Source organism: Dendrobates tinctorius, unplaced genomic scaffold (genome assembly GCF_039654945.1).
Source record: "Dendrobates tinctorius isolate UK_male_01 unplaced genomic scaffold, ASM3965494v1 ptg000073l, whole genome shotgun sequence".
NCBI lineage: Eukaryota > Metazoa > Chordata > Amphibia > Anura > Dendrobatidae > Dendrobates > Dendrobates tinctorius.
The window spans coordinates 14,101,443-14,128,353 of NW_027361741.1; the positions used below are offsets into that span (position 1 = coordinate 14,101,443).

General features: G+C 41.2%; 1 protein-coding gene across 1 annotated transcript in view; it reads left to right on the forward strand.

The window, feature by feature from the left end:
- The window catches only part of MYO18B (myosin XVIIIB), a 972,020-nt gene that overhangs the window by 842,776 nt on the left and 102,333 nt on the right, over positions 1-26,911 (forward strand). The window lies entirely within an intron of this gene.

Sequence of the window (26,911 nt, forward strand, 5' to 3'; positions counted from 1 at the left end):
AATATTTGTCACTCCATTTATGCTGCATGAAATAGTGAAATGTGGCCTGATTTCAGCAGCCTCGGTTAAGTATGATTTATTTGCAACAGACTTATTAAAGGGGTTTGTTCCCTTTCAGAAAATCTTGGCCACGGGGCACAGTTTGTTGTAAAGAAACATATCACATTTACTCACTGTAACCAGGTCCATAACTGAGTCTCCGCTGCTGCTCTAGAATTGGCTGCGGCATTGATGTCATGTTGTTAGTGCAATATCCAATCGGTGAGCTTATCGGCTCTGAGCTGGGGGTTCCATTAATATGGGCAGAGCAGCTGAGCTAACTGATTCATTGTGGCGCTGTCAACGTGTTGTCAGTGCTTTAGCCAATGCCGAATAGCAGGAGCAACGTAGGAAACTCCGTGGTTGACTTGTGGAATGTGAGTAAAGCTCGGTTTGTTTTTTCAATATCAAGATTTCATCTTACTGAGGCTACTTTCACACTAGTGTTTTTTTGCGCTGCGTCTCGTGCGCAATCCAAGAGCATGCAAAAAGCGCATCATGTGTTTTGCATGCGTTTGCTGCTTTTAGGCGCATGCGTTTTAACCAGTTACTAGCCATGTTAACTTCTAAAACGCCTGCGTTTTTAAACGCAGGCATGCACATGTCCTAGCGCATGCCTGCGATCCCATAGACTGTAATGTGTTTTTTTTGCGCATTCCATGCGCTAGCGTGCACATGCGCTTTTTTGCAGCAGTTGAAGGCCAGGAAGTCATGAGAGAGAATGGGCAGCGGTCACTGCGCATGCCCCAGAATACATACTGCAGTGCAGGCACCAGGATTTGATAAGAAAAATTAAGAGGCGGAGCAAACAACGCAGGAAGACATGAGTGACGGATGTGAGGCGTCTCAGTCAGATGGGGAAAGACCTGCCCCCCTGTCAAATATCAGGTATGTCTGACCAATTTTAAAAAAGATTATTTCTGCGGTGGAAGGTACCCTAAATAAAAGCCACCTTGACAGAATGCAGCATTAGTGCTGCACAAGGTGGCTGTTTTACTTAAAATCGCCTGGAGGGGGTGACATGTTCTCTTTAAAATAAAAAATAGGGATATACTCACCTTCTGGCGGCCCCCAGAGTCCTTCCCGCCCTCAGCGGTGCTGGCGGCATCTTCCGTTCCCAGGGATGCATTGTGCGAATGACCTCTGATGACGTAGCGGTCTCGTGTGATGCTACGTCATCAGAGGTCATTGTTGCAAGGCTTCCCTGGGAGCGGAAGTTGCTGGCAGCGTTGCTAAGGGGCGGGAAGAACTCCAGGGGCCTCCGCCAGAAGGTGAGTATATCCCTATTTTTTATTTTTTTTTATTATTTTGAACATCCTATCTTTTACTACTGATGCTGCATAGGCAGCATCAATAGTAAAATGTTGGTCACACTTGTCAAGCATTATGCTTGACAAGTGTGACCAACCTGTCAATCACTTTTCCAAGCGATGCTTCAAATTGCGAGTGCGCAATAGCCACCATCAAGGAACCCGAAAAGCGCGTGCACTGGTACCAGCAGAAAAAAGGAGGATAGGAGCATATGTGAAGCGCGCATACGCTAGTACTGGGACGCGGAAAAAATAGAAATGGAATGTGTGGGTTGAAAAGGAAGAATTTGTTAGTGATTCAGATTATATCACAAATTAAGAAACTTCATATTGATATCATGCAACAAATTGGCTGTGATAATAAGAAACCATATGTATGTTTTGATAACCATTATTTTATTGGGGGGTGTTGGTTATTGGTTCAATGTCTAGTATTTTAAATGTTTTTATGGTTATTGTCTAAGGTGCAATAAAGGTTTATGTATTTTATTATTGTGTGGATGTGCATACCATCATTAGTCCAGTCTCTTCTCTTTTTTCTTGGTCTACTTACTATACAGACTAGGTGTTGCACCCCATTTTTTCACATATCAGGAAATATGGACAGTAGTGCACCCTCTATTTAAATTTCACCCAAGTGGAAAATATGACTTAATATTCTCCATAGTGTCTCGGTGGTGGCAGCTTGAAGAGGTTGAATCTTCCAGAGTGCTGACCCGGCCAGTGACAGGCGCCCCTTGGTTCCTTTTCCTAGCAGTGCATGAGTATGAGCTGCTCGCGAAAATGACCTGCGATGTGCAGTAAGCTTGCAGGACCTTGACTAAACACGTGACAGTGTATGGAGCGCGGTATCGACCAATTCCAATGCATTTCAAAATACTCAGATTCCTTCGTCAAGGAGAAATATACAACTGGGTAAGTTATCAACAATATGGAAATGAAGAAATCATGGTATATTGGTAGAATCTGACTACGGAAAGTCTGTTGCCATGGACATAAAATTCTTGATTAAAACTATATGTAGAATAATGTGATAAAAGACTTTTAAATTAAGGCAATGTTAAAATTCCCCATTTTTTCAGTTATATGCATTGGAGTAATACATTTAAAAAACAAATGATAATGAAAGATAATGGATTATTTAAGCTAAGTGTAAATTTGTATTGATTTGTATTTTAACAGAAAGAAATGGAATATGTTTTATAGAAAAAAAAGAGAAATAGATGTGCCAATAGGTGGCACTATGCTATACTTTTCCCCTTAAGATAATATTTGCATGATAAAATTCCCAGAGGAGCAGTGCATGATTTAGAAGTCTCCTTATGCCGATTTCACACTCTCCATAAAAAGAAACTTTACCCCAAAGACCCTGTGTCAGAGGTCTCTCACTCAGCAATATCATTTCTCATTTTTTTGCACTGATCAGGGGCAATATTGCTGAAACACATGCCTGAGAATGGAGTTTCTGCTTTGGCTTCTTATTCTATATATTTTATATAGACAAGGCCCTTTTAAAGGGTCGGTATTGACTTTTAAGATTGTAACTTTCAATAAGTGGCACTAGAGATCCTGTCCTCTTCCTTTTTGAAAAGGAACCCTCTACAGAAAACAAGTGGCTTGATGGCATGGGTACCTTGTAACTATGTGACTAAACGTTGAGAATAGGATATGTTTTAAAAAGATTAAAACTTCTTTACTGAAATTTTTCAACAATTGATAGAAGGCACAATACATTCTATACATTTTTTCTGCATCATGCAGAGGCTCTTTCATTGAGAAAGGTAAATGCTGGATTTTTTAGTGTAGGTGCAATTCAAAAGAAACATAGTTGTCACAAGATTATGGCAACAGAGAGGAGGCAACATGATTCCCTTATAGTTATGATTCAAAATAGTGCTGACTACTGGGTTGCCACTCTGTTAAATCCATGTTAAAAGACCAAATTTTTCCAGATGCTTCCCACCTTGGAAAGGACCTGCAAATGCTGGAGTATCGAAACACACTTTTACTTAATCTTAAGGCTGTGTGCACACGCTGCGGATTTTGCTGCGGTTCCGCAGCGGTTTTGGCCGCTGCGGACCCGCAGCAGTTTTTGCTGCGGTGTACAGTACCATGATTCCCTATGGGAATCAAAAACCGCAGTGCAGACGGTGCGGAATTTTCCGCGCGGATTATCTGCGGTTTTCAATCCGCAGAAAGAATTGACATGTCAATTCTTTCTGCGGATTCTCCTGCGGTTTGCCATCTCCTCCATTGAGGAGATGAAAAACCGCAGGGCAAAACCGCAGAGCAATCCGCAGGTAAAACCGCAGGTCTTTTGACCTGCGGTTTCACCTGCGGATTTTACAAAATCCGCGCGGATGAATCCGCACATAATCCGCAGCGTGTGCACACAGCCTCAGAGAGGTTTTCCTCAAGACAGCAGTGAGTCACTCAGTGTGAATAACAGCTCTAGACTTTCAACTTCTGGCACATCAATTCATCAACGCCAAAAGATAAGCAGCAGCTGCAGTAGTGTAAATGGAAGAAGCAATTTCTGTGAGTCTTTTGACATATTTTTAGACCAGCTTGTGCACCAGCACACCAGAGTCCAAGTCTTACACATGGTGAATGAATGGAGAGGATGGTGCAGGAGTATCTAGAACTGATTATCAATACCATCAGGGAGGGTTTGGACCCTTTTATATTTTGGTTTCCAAAATGGATGAGTGACCTGAGCTCGCCTCACATACCTTGGAGGTTTCATCTTGCCCGGCAGCCAGCACTCTCTCAGAACAGGTCTTCAGCTCTGCTGGTGGTATCCTGGTAGACTAACGCAGCCGGTAGTCCCCTGAACGTGTAGACTGTCTAACTTTCAGCAAGATGAACAAGTCATGGATATTCAAGGACATTTGCACCCCAATAGCAGACTGTACAGACTAGGCGATGTTGCATTTTTTAGTGTGCTGCATTAATCTCGCGTAACTACACTCTGTGATATCTTTAGTGTCGCTTCTGTACCTGTTGCTGCTGCAGATGTTAGCACAAATTTATGGAAATGTGAATAGTTATGGTTGGTCTACATCTACTGTGTTGGCTGTAGTGGAAAATGTGTCAGTCCTAATTATACTATTTCTACTCTCATGAAGTTTCTGCCACTTCGGTGGTGCCAGGCCCTCATTTTTTAAAATTTGAAGACTTCTGATTGAGTCTACATCTGCTGGGTTGGCTGTAGTGGAAGATGTGTCAGTCCCTATGGTACTATTTCTACTCTTGTGAAATTAATGCTACTTCATTGGTGTCAGGTCCTAATTTTTGGAAATGTGAACAGTCCTGGTTGGGTGTCCATCTGCTGATTTCGTTGTAGTGGAAGTGTAAGGAGATAGACCGGACTGCGGGTACCTGCATGCCGGGTCCAGAACTAGAAAGGCTGCATCCTCTGTTCCCGGGGGGAAGCCTGAGTGAGGAGGACTGCTGCGGTGAGGGAAGCAGTGTGCCCAGCAGCAATTCAGAGCAGAGCCGTGTAGAGTCATACACACAGAGCAGAGCTGAGTGGGGTGTTGCAGCAGCCACAAAGAAGAGTGCTTCAGCAGGGAGTACCAGCAGCATGCAAGCCAGTGCCCGTCGTCGCCTGCCACCAACAGCGGAGACCAGAGAGAAGGTGACGTGCAGTGTAAGCCCTGTGGCTGCTAGAAAGCAAGGCGCAGAACGCTCCGTGTCCGTGAGTACAGCACACATGCCCCATAAGAGTGTCCGGGGACAGGACAGACACTTGCACCCTGACTGGGCCATTAGACACATGCTGAGCCACGTTGGGCTCGTACAAGAACATGACCCATATTACCATCAGCCACTTCAGGCCCGCTTGACAGAGACTGTCAGGAGAGTTGTGCAAGAGTCACGTCGGGCCTAGACAGTACTGTGGCCCGTAACCTTGTTAGGCATCTACAGTATATGGATTAGGGGCAGTGGAAGGTTCCGGAGACCGACTACTGTTACCAGAAGAAGGGGTATTGTTTGCTTGCTGGACCCGATTAATAAGGACACCGCGTCGGCCGTTGCCGACGCCATTGAGTTCGCAGCAGGAGCTGCAGTTTAAGGACTTCCTTACATCTGTGCTAACGAACTGCCATTATCTGAACTGTTGTTATATCCTTTGCCTTAATCTACCGTTGGTCTCCCCTGTCTATCCCTTTATCTCCTTTTCCATTTATGCTGTTTAACTCTTTTCCTCCCTGCGTTGAGTATTCCCCTGTAAATAAACCTATTAACCCTTGCTCTGTTGCCTGCATACTGTCACTGCATCCCACGTTCCTGCTTGTAACCTTTGCAGAAGACCTGTCAGTCCCTATTATACTATTTTTACTGTGGTAAAATTGATGTCACTTTGGTGGTGTGTGCCACAATAGGAAATGTGAACACTCCTGGCTGGGTGTCCATCTGCTGGGTTGGGTTTAGTGGAAGACCTGTCGGTCTCTATTACACTATTTCTGCTGTGGTGAAATTGATGCCACTTTGATGGTGTGTGCCACTAATATTTGGAAATGTGAACACCCCTGGTTGGGTGTCCATCTGCTGGGTTGGGTGTAGTGGAAGACCTGTCTGTTCCTATTGTACTATTTCTACCCTGGTGAAATTGATGCCACTTTGGTGATGTCTGCCAATAATTTTTGGAAATGTGAACATTCCTGGTTCTGTATACATCGGCTGGGTTGGGTGTAGTGGAAGACCTGTTGGTCCCTATTATACTATTTCTACTGTGGTGAAATTGATGCCACTTTGGTGGTGTCTGCCAATAATTTTTGTAAATGTGGAGAGTCCTGGTTGTGTCTCTCCATCTGCTGGGTTGGCTGTAGTGGAATAGATATCGTTCTCCATTATACTATTTGTACTCTGGTTAAATTGATGTCACTCCAGTGGTCTCTGCCAATAATTTTGGTAAATGTGTAGACTCCTGGTTTGGTCTCCTTCTTATGTTCTTCCTGTAGCAGTAGGCCTCCAAGACCGTCAGGCCTCCGCTTCCTTTGAGTCAACTACCTGTGTTACTACTATCCATAGATTTTTGTGACAATAGTACTCAACAAAATTGAAATTTGTGCCACATGTGTGGCTAAGCATGAAAACAGGTTGCGCAGTTGCATGTGGTATCAGGGCTCCCAGCACAGCAGGCCTAAACCGAGTAAAGGAGTAAAGCCCAGTCATCGACAGTATCAGGACATCTCAGCAGATACAGTTGGGGGGCCAATAGTGGTTCCAGTATGGGGCAACTCATTGCATGGGCCTCTAAAGGTCAGGGCAAAATGGCCAGAAGAATCTACAGATGCAGTGAGTTTGGACAAAAAGGACATGGTGCAATTGCAGGGAACAGCACAGAAGGGCAGGTCGCTCTCCCTGTGTCTACTGACTCCGGGAAATAATGATCTTGCATCTGGGGCAAAACAGACCAATGGATGCATATCCGTAGCAGAGCTGTGTAGAAAGGATGTTGAGGAATCGTTAGAGATGGTTCGACCCCCCCCATGCTTTGTAACCATGAGAGTAGCGCAGGGAAAGAAAAGGAAAATTGCTTTGCGAAGCCTGTTGTAAAAGCTGTGAAGACTCTGGATGTGCAGTGTAAAGAACCTAGTAAAGGTGTTCTTGTTAAAGTTGAAATGGACTGTGTCTCAGTAAATGTAAATCCACCTGGAGAGGGTCCCCAGTGACATAGGGAAGATCTAGAAGGAGCCGGACCTGGAGACACATGCATGCTGACCAGTGGACATTATTTTTCTGTGAGGGGAGGCCAGGACGCTAAAGCTCATGTGTCCTCGGCTACAACTACGGTCCTGACCGAACCTTACACCACCTACAAAATGATGGTCTGCAGCTGAGCAACTCTGATAAGCAGAGGACGCACCTCCATTTGCAATTAACGCTCCCTTTCCACAGGCCTGATCGTGGCTGCAGCCTTCTACTGTAATTGTTAAAGCACTGACAATGGGATATGAAGAGCTTCAAAAGTTTGTAGTTTGTGATCTTTCTTTCAATGTTATTGCAGGAAAGACCACTTCTATTGTATGCTAGCGTCTAGCTTTTTTGCAAAACAAAAGAAGAAAGAAGTACATCCACAGCATGGGAACTCCAGCAAACAATATGACAGAAAAATGTGCAATTTTTATTTGTAACATGTACACAGAACAGCAAAAAAGACATAAAAACAATTAAAAACACAATAGCAATCATGTCACAATCATTAAATACATAGTGACTCTCCCACAACAATACACCCCTACCTCACAGTATTTTTATAAATGTATAAGTGTAACGGGCCACCTTAGATACTATAACTGGGACACCCAATATGTGAGCAATAACCATGAGCAATCAAAAAAGACCTTAAAATATAAGGCAACGCATTAATCACAGCACCATGTAAAGAGATGAACTAGCAAATCCCTGAATATCAGCCCCTATAGAACTGGAAAATCTGATACCAGACTAAGCAAATAGACGTCTGGTAACTCCTGAGTTGGAAGGTGCAAAGAAGGGCAAACAGAGACCTTACATATCTGAAAATAAAGTGCTGGAAGGAGGCCCAGAAGAGGTAACAATGACCTGTGGGGTGCAGGAGTGGGGGGAGCAAACCCCGCGCGTATCGCCATACCCTGTGTGGCTTTTTCAAGGGAGAATGAAGCATGGAGTTCCCATGCTGTGGATGTACTTCTTTCTTCTTTTGTTTTGCATATCACATTTGAGTACATCTTTGGTGAACCCGTATGATTAAGGCTGTGCCCTCCGTTTTTTGAATTTTAGCTTCTAGCTTTTTTATTACTGTAATTATATAAACCATGCTGTGAATAAAGATACAAGTCTAATGTAATCTTTATACCCACTAGTGTCTTGGGAAATTAATATTTTCAGCTAAAAATAAATAGAACAGGTTTTATATAATCCAAGAGCAATTCAGTTTGTACTACAAACAGTAAGTGACTGAGTCTGCATACTGCACGGAAAAGGGCTGATCAAATATGTAACAAATGATATTTTGCATTGTGACAAACAAGGCTGATGAAACGAAGATCTTAAGTCGTCTATGCCACTAGCATATAGCAATGTACAATATCACGCAGAATATCCTATAATGGCTGGAAAAAAGACTCGCTTTCAAAAATCAACCTTCTATATTGACATTGAATCTGAATTCCCTCCTGTGCTAGCTTCACGGGGGTTTACAAAGCTATTCTAAGGAAAGTCATATTACAGTCTTTACATTGGTGTTTCATTGTCACAGAGATTTGTTTTATTTCCTTCGCTGTAGCTGGAAAGTCAGTTTTGTCATTTCTGACTAGCAATTAAAAAAGTAAATAAACTTTATTTTTTTTAAATAATTATGTCCAGCAAGAAAAGTTGAGAAAGTTTCTAGTTCACAACAGTCTAAGGGGTAACATTTCTCCTTGTGCAGAGTGACATACTAGCTCTGGCATGTCAAGGTTAGGAGGCTTATTTGCGGTGCTATGCTCCTCTGGGAAAATTAATATGCAAATTTCCTCTTCAGAGACAAAGAGGACTTGAACTCTATACCGCCACCTGTTGGAAGTAGCAGCGAGTCACGGAAAATGACACAATTGTTTTTTTTCTTTTAACAAATGTTAGTTTTTTTTTCCACCACTTACATAAAAAAGAACCTATGCATGTTTGATATTGACAAACTCGTAATGACCTGGAGATTCATAATGGTGGGTCAGTTTTAGTATTTGGTAAACATGGCAAAAGAAAACAAAAAAAAAACTATTGAGAAATTGCACTTTTTTTTGCAATTTCACCACACCTTGAATTTCTCAGTACTCTATATGGTAAAAAAGTTCAAAAGTACAACTCGTTCTGCAAAAAACAAGCCCTCACATGGCTATATTGATGAAAAAGTAAAAAAGTAATGCCTCTGGGAAGAAAGGGAGCAAAAAACAGAAACGCGAAAATGGCCTGGGGTGAAAGGGTTAAAGGTTCTAAAAAAAATAATGTCAATGTAAGGAAAAGTAGACTCATCGAAATACTGTTATTAGCTATTTTGTGTGGTATCTTAAAATCAGAAAAGTTCAAATTGTAAAATGTAAATTGTGGGTATTGGATAAGTAAAAGGGAAAAGTTATTCCTGCATAAAGTGACACATGCCAAATTTGAAAATTGGGGCTGTATCAGTGGGCTAAAACTAGCTGTAAAGGGGTTAGGAAAATTTTTGTTATGAGCATGTCACACTCACACCAGAGAAACGGTGCACCTATACTCAACTGGTCCCTGTACATGTAATGCTGCTGCAGTGCAGTAAAGTGAAACTTCCACCAGCGGGTGCAGCGTAGTAACACTGAGCAGCAGCACAGGTGTCACAGGTAACGAAAGAGTGGTCAGACAAGCTGAGTCATACACTGTCAGGAGCAGAAGTACCAATGGTCACAGCAATGCACTTGGTCAGAGATAAGCCATAAGTCAGCCTAACGGGAACATTGTATTCGAAATGTGAATCGTAAGATGTAGTCGGGGTACAAGCCAGTGAGTCAAAGCCAGTCGGGGAACGCAGTATCGGGGACAGAAAACAAGAGGCGGAATTCATAGATCAGGCTGAGTCATACACTGTAAGGAAACCATAGACACACACTAAGTCAGGGATAGGGGACGGTCACACACAAATACGGGAAGCCAGAGGCAGAAGGATCACTAGGGTATACGGGACAGTGGCTCTAGCCTGGAAACATGAACTATAACTGATGCTGGCCAGCAGGCTGCAGAGAACTGAAATAGCCCAGCCAGCTCCAAAACGAGACAGAGGGTGTCAAACCCAACATGACCAGTCCAGAGAGAAGATAGCAGAAGACAAACCCCGGACTGGATCATGACAGTACAGAGTAGAAAGGCCCTAGCCACACAACTAAAAGAACACCTCTTCAGACCTGGCTCTCTAAAAGGCTGTCAAGGGGTTTCTTTTACCTCCTGAGGAACCAGAGGGGAGGCCGTAACACACTACCAACAAGTGGAAAGGAAAGAGTGAGAAGTAATACAGGAACCCAAAGTGAGAAACTAAGACATTCAAATAAGGTCCAGCGGTGAATGTTAAGGAGTACTGTAATGGAGTCTACCAAGCTGGGGTACCTCTTTCAGTACCACCCCGTGTTTTCGGAGGTCCGCTCTGCGTTGGCTGGAGTCTGAATGAAGGACGCTGGCTGGAATTCCTCTGAGTGCATGGGCGCATATAAAAGATCACTGCTTCTCCATGTATTCCCAGTCTGACAACACTTTACTCACAGGACACAGAATATATCACACAGATACAGAGGGCCAGCCAATAGACAAGCGTCAGGCCAGACATGCATTACAAAAGCCGCAGGTTGCCGGAGCCTGCGGATGTTTACTGTGGGAATTACAAAGGTGGGGGGAGGGCGGACACTGCTGATACATTAGGGACATGCATCTCACATGGAACCTATTATATATACATATAACTGCACAACATATCCTGGGTGCTGAGTGGTTCTGTAACAAGTACCAAAAATAAAGTGAACACGTAAGACCTCCCAAGAATCTGTGATAAAAGGAAAAGGTGTTGGGAGAGAAGAAACTGACGTACTGTAGAAAATCCACTGGAGTTTAACCAGCAATGAAAAACCTCCAAAGTAAAGAGCTGAAACTCCTAAATATACAACCACCAGGAAATATATCCAGGAAGGAAGTGCAGAGAAGTGATAATATCTAAAGCCCCACCCACAACTTGATAGGGTAAACCCAAAATAGAAAAATGGAAAACACCAGGAAAAGTGCAAACAAGAAGGGTGAATAAGGACAAAAGAACTATCATCATTTGGACAGTGAAGTAAAAGAGCAATAGCTCAGAAGGCAGAAGAACCAACCATGAAGCAACAGGTTACTGGATCAAATTCCCAAATTGAGCTATGGCAATTTTATCTTATAATGGCATTGCTTGTTTCATTGTGCATTATTTGTAAATGTTCATTTTATTTCAAGTTACAGTGCTTAATATTATTTGAGCGGTAAGTTTTGCTTTGTTACCTCTGTCTACTGGCGAGAGTTGGTACGATAGCAGTATCCCCAATAGCATGTCAGGTAAGATTCTAAAAAGGAAGATTATTTTATAATTTAAATTCTGCAATGCAGTGCTTTCTTTTATTATCAATATACGGTAAGCTGAAATGGAAAAAACTGTTTAAAATGAAAAACAAAATATTTCATATAATCGGGTAAACATTTGGAAGGAGAGCAAGACTTCTTTTCTTAATTCCCTTTAGTGCTCAGAGGTTTATTCTCTACCACAGGTATTCTTACAAATAGAATTCTCACTGTAAATTGCATTATAAGATGTTAACTTGGCACAATGCGCAAAGTGAAATAGCAGCATCCAATAATCCTGTACAAATTTTATTACGTGATAAAATGTTTGCTTTCAGTTGTCTTCAACCTCAGGGATGTTTTACTAGTGATAATTGTCCAGCATAAAATATGGAACTTGATTTGCTAGAGCAAATATTTAACAGCTGTTTTTTATTTAAAAGTGTGCAAAAACCTATGACAAATGCAACCATGGACCTTGGAAAAGTTGTCTTTTTTAATTGTAGGTAAAACAGAAATGGACTGTGCAAATAAGGTGTGCTGCATACCTACTAGTCTGTACTATGGCCCTGAAGGCACTATGTGTAGTGCCATATACTGCCATTTGAGTCTCCTCCGTAGAATTCTCTAGAAGCACTATACAGAAGATTATCTCTATACTATGCAGTGGAATGGAATCCAGCCAAATTCTTACTATATGATCCTATGGCATCTGTAACAAGCAAGTGAATCTTTTGAAATACAAGTTCGCTGACTTTCCGAACTTTCCCTCCAAAATTCATTTGTACTTGATATAGTTATGCAAATTTCAATACTATGATCGCGCCTTGATAAAGTGCAGCGAAACGCGCGTCGGTGGTGGCGGGTTCTGGTCTAGTTGGGCAACATGGGTAAACACTATGCTTGAATGATTTAATATATTCCAGCCTATGTTTTGTGCACATGTAAAGAACTTTTGCTGGTTGAGGTGATATAACATTAACCTTGTATTCATGCTTATACTTCTGGCACTGTAGCACATTATATATTTTTTTTGATAGGTGACCTTAGTCATCATTGCCTGATCCTTGTTTGGTCTATTTATATATGTATTGTCATTTATGTGATATATGTTTAATAAATTTACTATTTTGATATAAATATGGACTTTTTACTCCTTTGTGGTATTTCTGGTTATAAAATTTCAATACTAGAAAACTTGTAAATACTCATAAAATACATGTGGGTGAGAGGAGAGAGAAAACCCCACTAAGAGCTTATACTTCATGCAAGAAAAAGAAAGGCTCCCACTGATCATAAGAGATTACAATTTACGAGCACGCGCGAGAGAGAGAGGACCCTGCTGACCATAAGTGCATACACACTACAGAAGACAGAGACTTATTCAGTGCCTCTGCTGATGGAAAATGGCTCTGCCACACAGACTGCTCCACTGGCAAATGCTGATCTGTCATGCACAGGTACTGACCACCAAGGTACGATAATCTGTAAGATATCATAGCTGTAGCGCATTATGGGAAAGCTGGTGCGGCAAAGCAAAAGGACATTTGCCTGCTCTCTGATGCTTCAACAGCTGTAAGCCGTGTACTGAGGTGGGCTCTCCAGGATGCAGAGAGGTCACGAATGAGGAAGACAACTCCAACACCAGTTCATTCACCAAAAGATTTTTGCTTGAGTGTGTGGATGAATTTAACCAAAACGAGGGGGGACATGCCAAGAAATTCACAGACACTCAGCCGAGAGGTCTAACCCCTTGTGCTGCACAGTGGGGCGCCCTGTAATATATGCCAACTATATTCCCTATATCTTTGACAAAAGGCAGGCCTATATAAAACATATGCATATATATATATATAAGAGAACAACTCAACAATAACAACACCAGTACCATATTCAGAGAGTAAGTCATATATCAAATACTAGGAAAATAAGTACTCAAATAATGGACAAATATTTTGACTGATCGCATAATACCAATACAAACCAAACAAACAAAAGAAACGATCATAGAGTCCATAGTTTTTTATCAAAAATTCATAGAAAATTTTTATTAATCATAACTGGACAGAGCAGGTAAAAAAAAACACCACAAAGTGAATATTAGCTAAAAAACGGGACGCTCATGTAAAGCAGGCTCACTTCATATAATTTTAATATATTATTAAAATTATAATTTTATATTATATTAATTTGCAATAATATAAACGCAAATTCTCCTCTAAGCCAATTCCCAGATCGCATACCTTAGGATCATAAGAATAAATCGTACCTATTTCTAGTACCGCAACATGGTGCATACATAGAGATCATAATGTCATAGAAAAAATATATACAATGATCGAGGTAATGCTGTCATAGCATTAAAAAATCAAAAGGTAGTTGACGCCATAAACATAACACAGATTTAAAGTTGTTTGTCAGGGCGGCACGGGAGGAAAAGATGGAGACCGTCAGTACACGAGCGTCACCTCGACGCGCGTTTCTGCAAAGCCTTCGTCAGGGGGCGTAACGTATATCAGAGTGACAGGTTTAGAAAGAAGGCCGGGACCAATCGGATGTAGCGTATATCAGAATGACTGTTTAGGAAAAGGCCGGAACCAATCAGACACAAACCCGGAAGTGTTCATTAATATGTGGTCCGATTAACGCCCATAGCAGGCAATTCACATCGCGTCAACCCGGGGGGTAGCGGGAAAAACAACTCACCGCACCATCATACCAGGGACGCAGAATGATAATAGCCCATAGGGGAACCCATGAACATAATAATTATCATCGCAAGTCATACCGTATTGGTGCATGCGCTGTCGACAATTCCCCATGTCGGGCGGCGTCCACATCAAGGGAGGAGGAGCAGAACCACTACAGCAGCTCAGCATGGTACCCGCTCCTAAAGACGCCGAGAACTGTCAGGCATGAGAAACAAGACGTGCATGTGTCCCGGATTGACAGAGCTAGGACACAATCATAGGGCAGCTAAGCGGGAAAAAATAGTAATAATAAATTACCTCATATGACAGAGTAATAATCATAAGAATATATTAGATAAATATACAACTGATTAATATTGAGCAGATATTACCATCACCCACATCAATCATAACAATTAACTAATATAAGCCGTAAATAATAAATATGAAATAATATAAATACATGAAAAACAATAAGTATTAGCCATATACATCATATAGAAAATCTTTACCATATGGGCCACTTTATCATATATAGAATAGACCTTATACTCAACACCCAGCAAAACCCATATATTTAATAATATGATATTACAACATCAACATTTAGATCTTAATAAAGTACGGGATCCGGACAACATAAACCAATAGGAAACAATAAGGAATCTGGCGGCATGAACAGGTAAAAGGCAATCAAAGGTCCAGATAAAGTAAACAGGTAGAGAGCGACCGGAACATGGCACTCCTAGAAAGATTAAAACAAATAAAACATTAAAATCAAAGCCAATAAATCACAAAGATGGAAAAAGACTCGTATAGCCGTAAGAAGTCACAAAAAATGAACAAAACTATTCTGCTCATTCAATCCATTAGGATGAAGAGTGTTTAGGGTCCAGATCCAGCGGGACTCTAGCTGAGCCAATCTCTGCGATGTCCTCACCCCCCGGAAGGTGGCACTGATAGAATCAATACCCCTCACCCGAAGTAGGGAGGCATCACAGGAGTGGCACAACCAAAAGTGCCGCGGAATTGTTTGGTTTTTTTGCCTTTACCTGCTCTGTCTATTTATGATTAATAAAAGAATTTTCTATGAGTTTTTGATAAAAAACTATGGACTCTATGATCGTTTCTTTTGTTTGTTTGGTTTGTATATATATACAGTTGTGGCCAAAAGTATTGACACTCCTGCAATTTTGTCAGATAATACTCAGTTTCTTCCTGAAAATGATTGAAAACACAAATTCTTTGGTATTATTATCTTCATTTAATTTGTCTTAAATGAAAAAGCACAAAAAGAATTGTCCTAAAGCCAAATTGGATATAATTCCACACCAAACATAAAAGAGAGGGTGGATAAAAGTATTGGCACTGTTCGAAAAATCATGTGATGCTTCTCTAATTTGTGTAATTAGCAGCACCTGTAACTTACCTGTGGTACCTAACAGGTGTTGGCAATAACTAAATCCCACTTGCAGCCAGTTGACATGGATTAAAGTTGACTCAACCTCTGTCCTGTGTCCTTGTGTGTACCACATTGAGCATGGAGAAAAGAAAGAAGACCAAAGAACTGCCTGAGGACTTGAGAAACCAAATTGTGAGGAAGCATGAGCAATCTCAAGGCTACAAGTCCATCTCCAAAGACCTGAATGTTCCTGTGTCTACCGTGCGCAGTGTCATCAAGAAGTTTAAAGCCCATGACACTGTGGCTAACCTCTCTAGATGTGGATGAAAAAGAAAAATTGACAAGAGATTTCAACGCAAGATTGTGCTGATGTTGGATAAAGAACCTCGACTAACATCCAAACAAGTTCAAGCTGCCCTGCAGTCCGAGGGTACAACAGTGTCAATCCATACTATCCATCGGCGTCTGAATGAAAAGGGACTGTATGGTAGGAGACCCAGGAAGACCCCACTTCTTACCCCGAGACATAAAAAAGCCAGGCTGGAGCTTGCCAAAACTTACCTGAAAAAGCCTAAAACGTTTGGGAAGAATGTTCTCTGGTCAGATGAGACAAAAGTAGAGCTTTTTGGGCAAAGGCATCAACATAGAGTTTACAGGAGAAAAAAAGAGGCATTCAAAGAAAAAAACATGGTCCCTACAGTCAAACATGGCAGAGATTCCCTGATGTTTTGGGGTTGCTTTGCTGCCTCTGGCACTGGACTGCTTGACCGTGTGCATGGCTATATGAAGTCTGAAGACTACCAACAAATTTTGCAGCATAATGTAGGGCCCAGTGTGAGAAAGCTGGGTCTCCCTCAGAGGTCATGGGTCTTCCAGCAGGACAATGACCCAAAACACACTTCAAAAAGCACTAGAAAATGGTTTGAGAGAAAGCACTGGAGACTTCTAAGGTGGCCAGCAATGAGTCCAGACCTGAATCCCATAGAACACCTGTGCAGAGATCTAAAAATGGCAGTTTGGAGAAGGCACCCTTCTAATATCAGGGACCTGGAGCAGTTTGCCAAAGAAGAATGGTCTAAAATTCCAGCAGAGCATTGCAAGAAACTCATTGATGGTTACCGGAAGCGGTTGTTCGCAGCTATTTTGGCTAAAGGTTGTGCAACCAAGTATTAGGCTGAGAGTGCCAGTACTCTTGTCTGGCCCATTTTTGGAGTTTTGTGTGAAATGATCAATGTTTTGCTTTTTGCTTCATTCTCTTTTGTGTTTTTTTTCATTTAAGACAAATTAAATGAAGATAATAATACCAAAGAATTTGTGTTTGCAATCATTTTCAGGAAGAAACTGAGTATTATCTGACAAAATTGCAGGGGTGTCAATACTTTTGGCCACAACTGTATATATATATATATATATTATATACAGTACATATTCAATCAATATAACAATATGATGTAGTCTCTTTGCATGTAAAGTAATGGAGCCAGGAGCCATATAAAATTGGTGTAATACATATCTAGCTGAAGATGTTAATAGCTTAGGATAACATCTTGTTCACAATAATCCAGTTTATCCATATGAAATGGTAATGAACCTATTCTGTTTTTAGAATTACAAAATATATGACATGTAATGTATCCCTATCTCTTAATACTACTGAAATAAAGGAAATTTTTATACTAATATAATGACTGCATGCATTGATATATCAATTACAGACAGAAATCCTCAGGATAGAAATGATTGTTTTTTACCATGATATCTACAGTATGGGTCTAATAATTGCTAATTGCACTATAACACAAGATCCTTCTACAATTCTCAAAGACTGCATCCTTTCTTCCAAGGTAGAGTTAAAGCTAACATTTGTTGTGTAGTGACGTGAGGCATATGCTGTAGTCATCTAATAACATTTCCCTTGAATACGAGCAGTTTGTTAACCATAATGAAAACCAATGGAAGGGAAAAAAGAGAACGTGGAGGCGGCTGTGCGCACTTGTTATGTAATTATCGGATATCTCATAAGCCCTCAAGGCGTAATAAGACATTGATGCAAAACTGACCTGACCCCCGGTAAACATGACTATGCGGAAGATATTGTGGTTTTAAGAGTTTGATGAAATTGCATCCTTAATTAAAGCAGCACTCCAAGAAAACCATACCTATTTTTATCACACTCTCGAGGTTTCAACAACACCATAAATTAGTAACACAGTGGAAGAGCTTTGTCAGTAAGACCTGCAGTCTTCTGAAATAATCTCTTTGAGAAATATGGTATTCAACATGGACGCCTTATTTATCAGATCTCCCACCTCTTTCATTACATTATGGGTCACCAAAATTCAGTTTAGGATTCAGATAATGGTGGACATATCATTGGTGCAACCTGCGGAGCCGCACAGGGGCTCAGGAGTAGAGATGAGCGAATTTGTTCATTTTTTGTGCCTGAAACTGATTTTGACATATTCGGGCCATAATCGGACACTATTCATATCGAATGTTTGTCTTATGATCGGTTCCAAACATATTCGGAAATTTCAATTTCCATTTCTTCTAATGACATTCGGCTGTGTTTGGCAAATACTGCAAAAATAAAATTCTATTCCGATCGTATTCGGCACCAAATCCGAACAAATTCACTCATCTTCAAGACTGCTCCCTGTCTTCCGGCTTCCTGCATATGGGGGGCAGTGAGCTACCGAAGAATGACAGAATGGGCCGGTGGCATGGTCACACCACTGGCCCAAGAGGAACATTCTCACATTATGCTATCTGAGGCAACTTTGTCTCTACAACATGGAAGAAGTTCATGGAAACTGAGGCTGGTTGGATCGAGCGACCTGGCCAGAGCTTCAGAGCGGCACAAGCAGTCTATAAAGCTAAGAGTCTGCTAGCAATGTGTGCAGCTTAGTTAGGTAACTGACAAAGGGGATTTTTGATTAGAAGTAAATTGCAAAGTTTGTTTTTACAAGCATTTTGCGGTTTTAACCATTTAAGAACGTGAGACAACGCCTGTAACATTAAAGGGGATGTCTGCATGATGAGAATGCAGTGATGTGGAAGGGACACTCCAATTACCCAAAAGCTCTTGTACAGGGGAAATTAAATATTACATTCATATAATGTCCATATAATGCATGGAACTGAACTGTAGGGTTCTCTGGCAATGGCTAATAGATAAGGATGCTAAAAAAAGACTGCCTTCCTTTTCAAATGATAATAGTTGTGATAATAGTCCCTACCATTTTGCTGCGGATTAAAGCAGCTTTTATACTGCTTAATCACACCAAAGCCTCTTTGTGCCCACCATTGTCAGAGTTCAGACAGCAGTAAATTGTGCCAATATTGTGCTGTTGATGGTGAGTAAAAGTAGGATATTTGACATTCCACGTCTCTCATGTAAAGTAGTAAGGACCCGATTCATCATTGCCTTCACACCTGTTTGCTGTCTAGTTTTGTGTGCCTAGCGCCTTTTCTTTTGTTTGCAGCCTACTCATTATTCTGTTTTTGCCTTTTTTAAGGCTAATTTATAGGTGCTCTTTTGTTTTGCCGCTTTGTAGACAGAATCTAGCAATTCTAGATGTTTTTGCCTGATTCATCAATTGAGACTTTTTAAAAAGTAAAAAAAATTGGTGCAATTTCAATCCAGTCCCACCTGGTGTATTTTTGAGTACACCAGCACATTGGCACAATAGCTGAGATTTTTTTTGTGCCAAAAGTCTCAAGAACAGTTCACGTCAGATAAAAAGCCCATTTTTGACTTTGAGCCAAATTCACGACACCATTTTGATTAATTTGACTACAAAAACAGCAACTAATACCATAACACAAAAAAGAAAAGTTACTTAAAAAATAAAACAAATGATGAATTGGGGCCTAAGTATTTTTAAGGAAATGTACTTTATATGACCTTTGTATGTTATTTGTCCAGCTCAGTTGCAGATACAGATTGGGAAATTAAACATCTATAGTTGAAAATTGCTTGTGACAACAACATAGCCCCATGGGAATTCCAATTATATTTTAGCCTTGCAATGGAAAGATGCTGTTGGAACAATAGAAAATACATGGATCATATTAACTTATTAAAAAATCAAGAACTTTTTGTTGTCATATCCTCCTAGTACTGCAGCCAAGAGACTGTGACAAATGACTGCACTCTGAAGTGGATGTACATCTCTTTTGTAAATGCTGGCCTCATATACTGCTCGGCATTCATCCATTACAAAGGCCAGTTTAATTAGTGCTAACCATGTAGAATGCACATTTCATATCTTATTAAAATAGAATTTGTCACACTAAATTGTACATTAAACTAGCTTTGAAGATAGAAACTGAGCTATTTACTTTCATTGATTTAATTATTTGATTTTTGTAGCTTTTTTATCATTATTATTTTTATTCTTTTTGCTATTAGTATTATATAAGTATTTGGGCCACTGATCAGTATTTTACTCTTATTTATCTTACATATTGCTTATACTAGCTAGTCGAATAATAAATAATTTAGGCGTCATCCTAAATTCCATAGGAATTTATTATAGGACATTTATTAAATGGTTGCTGTTCTTTCAGATAACTTGATCTTATTTATTAATGATTTAAATGGGCAAGCTACGTATCATTTTATTTAACTTCTTCCCTCAAAAATTACATAATTGTAAATCCAGATTGCAAGTGATTTTCTGCAATCTGCCATATAGTTTTGTCTCTATGACGGTACAGGCACAAGAATAGTGCCCACACCATCCACGGCAGGAGATGGCTGTAATACACAGCTGATCTCCAGTTGCATGTTTGGGCTGAACCTACCTCCAATCCAGTAGTAGCTATCAGGAGGGCAGAGGGTGCAGTTTCCCTGGACCGCAAGCTCAGAGGGGCCAATCAGGTGCCTGATACAGTTAAGCCCTGTGGCAAAACAGGGAAACGCAGAGACACTGTATCCCTTTACTACTCCTCTCCATTCTGTAGACCATAGGTCACTTTAAGTCAGCGGTCTACAGAACGGCCAAGGCACTGAAGCATGCACAGGTCATCGGAGTCCTGATGCTGTGACTTCATCATCCTGTGCTTGAATTCTGATGTTTTGTGTGTGTGTCAGTGGTATGACTGCGCCTTGCCTTGCTGTTGAACTCTTCAGGATCCTAGATTAGGTAAGTATATGATTTTTTTAATTAAAACTTCTGGTGTAATGTGGGGCATCATAAGAGAGACCCTTATTATTTATCCTATATGCTGAACACTGTAAAAAATTATGAAAAATCTTTGCCAGAACTGCTGCTAATATTCATCTCACAAGAAATTATACAAAAACTGATCTAGAATTTCAAGCATATTAAAATTGCACCAATAAAAACTACAGCTCATTTTGGAAAAAACAATGCTTCATACCATTGGAAGACATAGAGAGAAGGGGGCCCCTGTCCAAAAGCAATTTGCATCCCGATAGATCATCAAAATGCTTAATTCCACATGTTTGAAAGTTAAAAACTGCCCACTGATCTCTTGGGCCCTTGTGTGGCCACACAGGTTGCTCCTGCATCTCTGTACAAGAGAAAAATTAAAGGGAATCTGTCACCCCATTTTTGGACTATAAGCTACTGGCACCACCATCAACAGGGCAGTGTGCCTGTGCCAAAGCCGTGACGGTAAGCAAAGAAGAGGACGTCACCGCTAGAAGATGGGAGGCGCCGGACCGGACCGCTACACCCTCCGGACCCGAACCGGACCGCCCCTGGGTGAGTATAATATAACTCGTTTTTCTTCTCTTTCAGGTTACATCGGGGGCTTATCTACAGCATTACAGTAGATAAGCCCGCGATGGTGGTGCCGGCAGCTTATAGTCCAAAAATAGGGTGACAGATTCCCTTTAAAAGGTTATGACTCTTACAATATGTCAGCCAAACCAATAAATATTTATGTCCAAAAAGAAAGGAGGCAGCACTCACTATTTTGGATGTTGATTCTTTATTAACAAGCAGGTAAAAACATTGCGATGCAGGAAAAGAGGTGGTGGTGACAACATTGGACCTGTTTTTGTCTGCTTATGAATAAAGAATGAAGGCCCAAAACGGTGAGTGCTGCCTCCTTTTTGGACATTTATGCTGCACTTTTGTCTAGTTGGCACCCCTTACAACGGGTATATATGTATATAGAGTATAAATCTACCATGCAGTGGAACACTTTTATTTAGAAAGTATCAAAGAATGAAAGCCGTAAGTATCTGTAACCAATGACGGTATGATCATTCCATTGTTATTTGGCAGATATAATAGTAGTCAGCCTATATTCTTCACTATGTATCTATATTAACTGTATCAAGTGTATAATACATTCCTTCTTTCTGTTTGCTATTCTTGACCCGTTCCACTTTTGCAGCATGCAGACTGAGAGCTGTATCCGTCTGTCAGCTTTAAAAAAAAAAAAAGAAAGAAAATGACATTCAGTAAATTGTTCAATACTTTTTGTTAGACAGGCTCTTAAGAGTTATTGCATGCTTTCTTTTTAGGTCAAGCAATAAAACTCGGCAAGGCTCTCCTTAAAATGCATTGCCCAGTCACACAAGGAAATCATTCTGCTTAAGCAAACACTTGTTACTGTTTTCTTCTTGGGGCTTTTTCTTTTTATAAGGAATAAGTAATCTTATGTCCTCATACAAGTTTGTTTTTCGCACAACTCTTTCTACTTCTCTATAAAACCATCATATTATTTGTAACAACTTAACACTGTTATGACTAAATAAATAAATGATAGATTGAAATGTGGCCTCTGCCGCACGAAACTCAACCTGTGATATTGTCAGACCCCCCCCTCCTACCCCCTCATGTATCCTCTCTTACTGCTTCCTCTACTCCCTCTCTACATATTTCTCTTTCCTTTCTCTGTCCTTTTTTCTTTTGCTGCAAAAAAAAAAAATATATATATATCTTTGTTACTGGTATTACACCGTCTGTACACTTGTGTATGAAAACTGAATACTTCTTGATCGGTGTTGTTATACTTTTAAGCTATCAATGAAAAGATCATTGAAAAAGAAAAAGAAATGTGGCCTCTGATCTTGAAAGCCCTAAAATTGTGAGCTCATAGGCCACCATATATAATCGCATGACATGGTCAGGAATTATAAATAAGATTATTTGGATTTATCATCAGGAACACTCTTGGTGGCAGAATACAGTGGTAGCAATCAGCAGTGGCGTAATTTGAAGCTCATGCGCAACAATGTAAAAGCTTCAATGGAGCCCCCAATAATTGCAAATTTTTAATAGTATTGATCTTTTCACATAGACCAAAGTGACCTTTTGCGCCTCCTAGACTCCGCAGCCCGGATGCAATTGTAACCCCTGCACCTGTCATAGTTACACCCCTGGTAAGGTTTGTTTCACACTTCCGTATTTTCCCATCAGTCAAAATCCGCCAAGTTTTTTAAAAAGTGGATCTGCCAAAAAGGGGGCGGATCCTTTTTTTTCCCCCATAGACTTACATTATTGGTGGATCTTGACTGACGGTTGTCCGTCCCACCCGTTTTTTACCGGTCTGCCAAGAGTTTAGCGGCTCCCGGGCGGATGAGACAGACCCTGCAACGTTTTTTTGCCTTGACGGTTCACTATTTTGAGCATTAACCCATAAATGCCGTTCCGGGAGCTGCTAAAATCTCTCTCTCTCTCTCCCCACGTCACGTTCCCGCATCCTGTCCGTGCAATCTCGCTCCACCTCCTGATCTCGCTCCAACTCCCGTTCTCGCTCCAACTCGCGATCTCGCTCCACCTCCCGTCCACGCGATCTCGCTCAAACTCCTGATCTCGCTCCGCGATCTAGCTCCAACTACCGGAATTTCTACATCCACCTCCCGGCCGACCGATCTCGATCCAACTCGCGGTCGCTTTAAATTACACCACGTCGCTTCTTCCGCGGATCCTTCCTTCAACAACTCTGCTGCCATCCGTCCGTCAAGGATCAGTTGCTCTCATCCTTTGGCGGATTTTAACTGACCGCCGAAGAGGGAGGTATGAAACAGGCCTAATCAGAGGGAATAATCTAGACATTTTCATTGTTGAGCAATGCTATTAAAATAGTTATTTGCCCATTAGTAAACTTTCAAAATCCTGTCCCGATGTGCTACATGCTAGTCAATAGAATAGTTTGCATTCAGTGTCTAAAGATCAATTGTAAAGTCATTCTGATACCTGGTGATTGGTAGAACAATCTTCTCTCTTATCTCACTGCTTATTGGCCATTGGTACATTTTATGGATTGTACAGAATTAGACAACATGTGCTTTGAGTGTAACTGATATTGCTGTTTAATTCCAGGGCAATGAATTGGCTCAAGCTACAATACCGCATAAAACCTTGGGACATGTCTGGCATTATTGATATACAATAGCTTTCATGTTTTTTATCCATGAAAAATTAGTGCCTTGTGAATTCAGTTACAGGAATATTTAGTCATGTGTTTCACGAACACAGTCTGGGGTATGCTTTAATGGCCTATTACTACTGAAAGACAATGGCGCACTTAAAGGGAGTCCATTACCCCCAAAATGTAGTTTAAATGGGCCATACACTGTTGTAGGGGATTTAGCCTTTATAAAAACCATACTAGTACGGTACCTGTAACTGGTAAAGTGTCTGAGAAAATACTCGTAATTCATATGCAAATGAGGGGGCTCTGATGCACTCTTGGCATGGTCAAGAGTTTGGTGCACAGTTATGCCTCCTCATTTGCATGTTTCTTATTGACAATGCTTGCTTCCCATAGCAAGTACTCACTGACTGCTGCCTGCATTTGCTGCCATGCTCGCACATGGTGGACGGGTGCATTCTCTTCCCTGTCTCCTTTCTTCTGATGACATTCACTACATATCCGTGTGTATTAATGTAGTGAGCGGTATTAGGAGAAAGAATACAGGGGTTAGCTCATATCTTTAGCCACGCCCTCCGAGGAAGCGGTATTTACACCGCGATACGTGCATTGGGGTATACGAGCCAGCACCTTATCTTCACCAGGATATGATGGGTATGTTTACTTTGATACTTTTCTCTCATGGACCGTGTGCAATATATGTGCAATTAGTGCATTCAATGGTCTCTTTGCTCTGACTGGTGCTTGTTTTATTATTATATACCAGTGGTCTTGTGGTGGAGTCTGCTACCTCAGCTAACACAATCATTCTATGGGCAACTGTGCATGTTATTCAACTCCAGGGTCGGCATGGGCTGCACTCTCCACCGTAACACCATTGATTCATACCCTTTGGGCATAGTGCAATAAAATACACAATAGGACTGATCATCCTTAGCACAGATTCCACAGCATAACTTATCTGCACACTAAACTACTCTTGCAGTGGTCCTCAGGGATTCTTTATTAACCTCCTGGCTGTTGGTTTGTTTCTTTCTATTGGTTTCGGGTTAGGGTACCATTACACGTAGCGACGCACCAACGATTCCGACAACGATACGATCTGGCTAAGATCATTTGTGCATCGCTAGTAAGCAGTCATACAGGCCGATCTTCATAACGACGCATCAGCGATGTCACTAACGACCACGGCGATCGTTGGTACCGTGTCACACACTATCTATAATAGCAATTCAGACTTTGAATAGGCGTCCTTCAGTGCTATCTATATGAGTTCGGAGTCGCCATGAGGTCGCTCGTCGTTGATAAGGGGCGTCAAACACAGCGATGCATGCTGGTCAGTGTGACGCCAGCGATCAAAAAATGATCCTGAAAGTTCGCGCACGATCAGTGACATCGCAGCAGGGAGCCGGTCGTTTCTGCGTGTCACACTTAGCGAGATCGCTAGCGATGTCGCTGTTGCGTCACAAAATCGTTGTCACTTCAGCGATATCGCTAGCGATCTCACCGTGTGTAACGGGGCTTTAGAAATCTACTGACCATGTTATTTTAATCACAATGTCTTGTTTCTCTACATGTGCCTGTTTATCTACAATAAAATTTGCATTTTTAGATGTTCCCACAGTCAGTAAACATTGCCAGTTGGATGCTGCGTACATCCACATCGTCCAACCCCCAGCAAACAGATGTTACAGCATAGTGGATGGGATTTCAAGAAATGCCATGCCCACGATGCGTGCACCGAAGCCTGTGGCTTCCCTGCGGAGACTGACATGAAGCACGTCTTTCCAGACCGCAGCATGTCAATTTAACTTGTGAAGACGTGAGTGTCCGCAAGATAAATTTCACCCATACAATGTATTGGAAGCGATGATTCCGCATGATTCAATGATCACATACGGATTTACCTGCGTTCAAAAGCCGGCGGTGATTTGGACAAATCGGACATGTGCTGCGTCCAAAGCACTGCCGATTACTGACCGTGTGCACCTGGCTAAAATCTACAAGGTTGAAGATTGTAACAGTTGTTTTCTCACTTTGACATGGGACTAGACAAAGGGCATCTGCAATTTATTTTGTTGCTATTGGGAAATCTTTTGTCCATAGTGTCATGAATTAGCCCGAATACATACTATCAATTGCAGGTGACCAGAAATGTTAGTAGAATGGCACAATGTATGGGTATTTATGTGCATGTGTTTATAACATCTCTCTGTTTCACCTCTAGTCCTCTTCACCCCACAGTAGCTAGGTTTGCATTATTTACTTTGACATATTGCTGGCTGCAGCACCCAGGGCTGTCTCTCCGTGCACCACAAATCATCTCTCACCTTGTCACTGCCGGGATGGCAATTTTACAGCTGGCAGCTTTAATCATGTTAAATGTGCACTGGTACACTGTGTGTTGTGCATGAAATTTCAGAACGAAAGTGCAACTCCAAGCACCTAATATCATATTCTAAGTTCACCTCACATAGTAAATATTCAGAATTCTTACATCATTTTAATATTCTGTTTGATAGATGCTTTCAAGATAACATGTAAGAAATAAACACATTGAGTTATTTCTGAACTCCAGAATTTGCTGCCCTCATTGTGTGAAACTATAAGCTAAAGGGAATCCGTCAGCAGGTTTTTGCTATGTAATCTGAATACAGCATGATGTTGGGGTTCACACACACACTTCAGTGATGCCTCTCTTATGAAGTTCTGTGGTTTTGTTTGCTTACAATAATTGTTTTAGCACCAGGAACTTATCATTGCGGTGACTAGCTGCTCCTGTGACCCTGGTCTGACACGACCCCTCCTGTAATAGGCAGCTCACTATCTATAGACATTGTACATGGAGAGCCTGGTGTGGGTGGGGTTATCTTTCTCAGCTCTGCTTCATTGCTGAATCTAAAAATTCTGTGTGAGAATGGCTGCACCCAGTAAACTAAATGATACCTCATTGGATTCAAGGTCTTTTTGCCTACATCAGGCTGCTCTCAGTTGAAGTAGCAAAAACCTGCTGACAGATTCCCTTTAAGCAATGCCAT